Raw genomic sequence first — 6,000 nt, forward strand, 5'->3', positions numbered from 1 at the left:
CTATAAAATTCTTGGAACCTCAAATAAATTATAATTTCGATAAATGGCTTAAATAAATTATATTTCACAAGTTATATTCAAAAGGAAGAATAAAAATGAATTAAGATAAAATAGAGTGCTCGGCACACTGAGTGGCATAACTTGCTCGGCTACACTGTAGTCGGGTAAGGGGTGTCACAAGACAACTCTTGTTCTTCTTCATGAAGGAAACCATATCTCACTGGTGGGTGAGATACCCTGGTTGTTTTACGAGGAACAACTGTAGATATTTCATTAATAGGTGTAGGTTGACTAGATGGATCTATTTCCATCTGATCTATTGGTTGGTTAGAATTCTCCAATTCCAACTCTATTTGCCTTCCTTTGCCTCCTTCTTGAACAAACTGTTGTTTAAAAAATGTGACATCTCTACTTATCACAAACTTTTATGATGTAGGCAAATAAAAATAATATCCAAAACTATCTTTTGGATATCTAAAAAATCGACCTTTTTCTGATCTGATTTCCAATTTATCAGTGTTCAGCTTTTTGATATAAGCTGGACAACCCCAAATCTTAACATGCTTAAGACTTGGTTTTCTTCCATGCCATATCTCATAAGGTGTGGAAGATACTAATTTTAATGGAATCCTATTCAGAATATACAAAGCTGATTCTAATGCAAATCCCTAAAAGGAGATTAGCATATCAATATAGCTCATCATACTACGTACCGTATCAAATAGAGTACGATTTCTCCTTTCAGATACACCATTTAGTTGTATTGTTCCTGGAGGAGTCAACTGAGAAACAATGTCGTGCTCTCTCAAGTATTCATCAAATTCAGTACTCAAGTATTTACCATCACAATCTGATCGAAGAGATTTAATACTCTTTCCTGTTTGATTTTCTACTTTAGATTTAAATTCTTTGAACTTTTTCAAAGGATTCATGTTTGTATTTTATGAAATACAAATACCCAAACCTTGATTTATCATCAGTACAAGTAATAAAGTAATGAAAACCACCTCTAGCCATTTCTTTAAATGGACCACATACATCACTATGTAATAGCTCCAAAATATTTCCAGCTCTTAGCCCTTGTCTAAAAAGGGTGATCTAGTCATTTTGCCCTGAAGGCAGGATTCACAAGTTGGAGTAGGCTCAGACCCCAATAAGGATAAAATCCCCATTTTCTCCAGTTTTGCAATCCTATCTTCTGCAACATAACCTAACCTTAAGTGCCGAATATATTTTGAACTTGAGTTGATTTTCATCATGGCATTGCATTTTTTTTAGAATTGCTTGTATTAAATTTGTATTTAACATTATTATCTGGATGATAAAGTCAATCATGCATATAACCCAAACCAACATATTTATTTCCAAAATAAATATTGCAAACATCATTTATGAACTGAAGTTCATAACCATCTCTAGTCAAACTAGATATAGAAATAATGTTCTTAAAAGGCATTAGGTACATGCATAACCTTATTTAAATACAAAATATGTCCACACATTTATAAAGATTTAGATCTTATAGCTAAGGCTTCAACAGTTGAGCCATTGCCAATCCAAAATCTAACATCTCGTTACTGCAAGCTTCTATTATTGGCTATACTCTGGGCAGCTCCTATTCCTGTGCCAATCATTATGGCAGTGAAAACACTTTCCTTTTTCCTTTGTCAGCTTTGGTCTTCCCAATCTGTTTAGCCATCTACTTGGAAGGACCAGAAATCTGAGGTTTCTTTTTCTTATTGCCTTTCTTCTTGTTGGACTTTCCAGCAGAAGAAGATGCAGTCAAAGCTACTCCTTTTCCTTTATTGCCCGGCATATTCTTTTGGGTAATATCCAGCATGTTGAGTAAACTAGCCAAAGTAAATTCTTGCTTAGTCATATGGAAATTTGTTACAAAATTCCCAAAAGACTCAGGAAGGGACTAAAGGATCAAATCCGTCTACAGTTGGAAATCCATGTTAAAGTCAAGATGTTCTAGCTGCTCAATCAGCCGAATCATCTTATGGACATGCTCCCTAACATTCTGTCTCTCAGACATCCTCATGCGGAACAGCTGCTTAGATATCTCATACCTAGCATTCCTGTTGTGCTTACCATACAACTCTTATAGGTGAAGGAGGATCTCACTAGCACTCTGCATGTTCTCATGCTGCTTCTGTAACTCATTACTCATAGAAGCAAACATGTAACACTTGGCTCTCATATCATTCTCCTTCCACTTGTCCAAAGTTTCATGTTCCTCTTGTGAGCCTCCGGAGGTAAGGGACCAGGAACCTATGAGTCTAGAATATATCCAATATGTTCAAGGTTTAGGACAAGTTTTAAATTTCTTAGCCAATCAGATAGATTAGGTCCTGTCAACCTATTGCGATCAAGTATGCTTGCAAGGATATTGGAAAGTGGTAGTTGTTCTGTGCTCATTATTATCAGAAAATTTAATTACAGAAAATAACCAGATTAATTAGTAAATGTATCATGTAATTAACCAAAATAATTATGGTCTTTTAATCAAATTGGTCCTACCACTAACTTAGTGAATCCTACAATTCCAAAGTAGAAAACAGAAATCCTAGTTGGATGGATTTCTAGTGGGTGATTGAATTCTAATAATTCTATTGATCATCCTTAGGTAGATCCATTATTGGAATTACAATAAACTATAAGTGAGCAACTCCTTGCCCATCACATCTCATGTGAGGTTCAATCTTTTACCTAGCCCCTAATGCTCAAAATCTCAGGTACATCCATTATTGACTTATCTTGCATTAGTTAAGTTTATCCCATTGAGCCATTAATTATGCAAATAATTTTAATGTCCTCAGGTACATCCAATATTGGCCACCAAACCATTTACATATTTACAACATTTCATGCTTAACAATTATTCTTAAGAAAATCTCTTAAATTAATTGCATCTTATGCAAGTATTTAAAATTTCTTAAAATAATTGCCTCAATGGAGGGCCCATGTTATAATTACTTTAATTATAGCATTTCCAACTTAATCATTTGTTTGGAAGATTTTATGGTCATCCTAATTACTATTAAGGTCTCACTTTGCACATTATCTAATTAGCATGCATATATCATATACTTGCATATATTCCCATACATCTCATGCATTTATGGACAATAAATAAATATGGTATGATCATGGACTTTTCTAAGGGATTCAATTCTGAGCCACCAAGAACTGAATCAGGGCATTCCTAGGTGCATTTCATTTATTCATATTACAAGAGTTACTGAAGGAGTACATAATCAACACTTGATATTGAATTCCTCCCACTGGTCCCACCAATGCTTTTGACCTCTTGTTCTTCTTGCAATCCAATTACATAGTAATCCTTGGCATACCAAGGCGAATTTACAAGAACTGAATAAATGAAATTACAACCCAAAAATTATTACAACCTTAAGAATACATGCCCAAAATAAATTAATTAAATTACAACCCAAAGAAACATAAAAGAAATAAATTCAATCACATTGGTCTTCTATAGTCCATGATCATCCATCATGCATATCACTATTTAACAATTAAATAAAATATACATACTTAAATTAAATTGAATATCTCATATTCAAATTAAAAATCAAGATTTGAATATGATTCAAACAAATTTAAAAATTCAGATTTGAATCACATTCAAATAAATTTAAAAATTCAGATTTGAATCACATTCAAACAAATTCAAAATTCAGATTTGAATCACATTCAAACAACTTTAAAAATTCAAATTTGAATCACATTCAAATAACTTTTAAAATTCAGATTTGAATCACATTCAAACAAATTTAGAAATTCATATTTGAATCACATTCAAACAACTTTTAAAATTCAGATTTGAATCACATTCAAACAACTTTTAAAATTCAGATTTGAATTACATTCAAATAACTTTTAAAATTTAGATTTGAATAAAAATTTAATTGTGTGATTACAACTCTTATTAAATAATTTAATTAGACATAGGATGAGCTTTTATATCATACAACAATTGTAAATTAAAAACCCAAACCTTCCGCACACCATTGGTGACCACAAAGTGTGCGCACTAATGGTGTTCATCACCAAGCCGCCACCTTTCTTTGCAACCAGCAATGGATCTATCATCTCATGATCATACCACACAATTAAATCATATAAACAATAATCTAAATGGCAAATATAGTGGCTCTGATACCAATTGAAGGAGCAGAAGCATGAAAAACACAAGTTTAGATCATTGAAATTCAAAATTTTCTTCTAGGGTCACATGCATCATGCAAGATTTATTTTTATCTATTTGATTTCAATGATAAACAGCATATTAAAACTCTTTTAATATATTTTTGGATCTACATTTTCCATTTAAGATTTTAGTATTAACAGATTAATTCATTAGAACCCTAGATTGGATCAAGAACAAGTGCACTAACCTTTTGATACACTACAGTGTGTTTGGCACCTTTGGGATGTGTCTTTAGGACACCAGATATTGTCTCTCTAGCTTGTCCACACTAAGATCACCTATGGCAGCCCTTGAACAGCTTCTAAAGCTTTTTCTATGAATTAGAAAATCAAGTTTTGCCTTTTGAGAGATTACAGATGTAAACAGGACACTAGAAACAATTTCTAGTATTTTTAATTCAAGAGATTGTTTGCTAATCTCTTTGAATTGATGAGAGATGAAGAAGAAGAGAAGAAGAGTGTTCTTTAGGTGGGGGTACAAAGGAGTAATTGGCAGCTTGTTATGTTTTCTTTTCATAACAATACTTATATAGCTAGGTCACCACTTAAAACCCTTGCTACATGTCACCTTCTGATTGGCTCTAGGTTTTAATTGACCCAATCACATTGTGTCAAGTGTCAAACAAATATTTAATCTTGACTTTAATAATCTTATAAGATTAAAAGACATGGCAAGCTTATATGTAGTGCCATGTATCACCATCTCATGGTGCCACATGTCATCCTGTGAAATGACCAAAATACCCCTGTGTCTTAATTTTGAGTTCTCAACCTAAAATAATTATTTCTCTTCTTCTAATCAATTTATATCAAATATAAATTAATTTATTAATCTCTATTAATTAATTTCTCATTAATTAAATTCATATTTAAATACTTTAAATATAAATTTAACTTATACTATACATCTAATAACCTAGATTTGGTTTCAAGCCATGCTAGGGACTTTGCAATCTAATTGCAAAACAAACCTATTTAATTAATCAATTAAACTCTTTAATTAATTAGTTAAATCATATTTGATCTGGTGATTACTTGTGCATGTGTGTGACTTACTAGGCTCATCACTAACTGGCAATGAAACATGATATCAACTCTTAATATCATCAAAAGTCTTTCTTACCATAAATGATTTCTCTAAATCATTTTATGTACCTCATAGACCATGGTTAACACCTAGCATAGCATGCCATGGCCACCCAATTAGTAATAAGGTTTACCTTAAATGAACCTATAATCATATGTTACCATGCACTAGAATCTCTCTGTTACGAAATCCTAATTCGAGCTGGAGTCATGGTTTATGTCAAACCCCATTTGCTATGAATATTATGTTCTCTTTTAATTTTAGTTCTTGATTAAAAAGATTTTCTCATCAGAAACTCTTTTCTGATTAAATCTATCTGTCCTGGCCAGGAGCTTGAAACATCAAGAAAAATTAAATGAACATAGGATTTTGTCCCTATTTACTTAGAGGAATAGATTCTATCTTGATCCTTATATGGCATGAGACTCACCATTCCATCTTAATTGCATCTCATGTAAATAACTTGGCAACAAACATGATTACAATCTTTCTGGATAAGTCATGTCCTTATTGTGAAGTATCCTCGATTGTGAACCTATTTATGATACTTTGTGATAGAAATACTGTCACTCATATTCTTAACAACTTAAGAATAATATTTCTAACAAAATATCAATGGACCTTTTCTATTACACATAAATATATTGTGTAAATGGAGAAGTGAAAATGCCTTTTATTAA

The sequence above is a fragment of the Hevea brasiliensis genome, chromosome 8 (genome assembly GCF_030052815.1).
Source record: "Hevea brasiliensis isolate MT/VB/25A 57/8 chromosome 8, ASM3005281v1, whole genome shotgun sequence".
NCBI classification, from domain to species: Eukaryota; Viridiplantae; Streptophyta; class Magnoliopsida; order Malpighiales; family Euphorbiaceae; genus Hevea; species Hevea brasiliensis.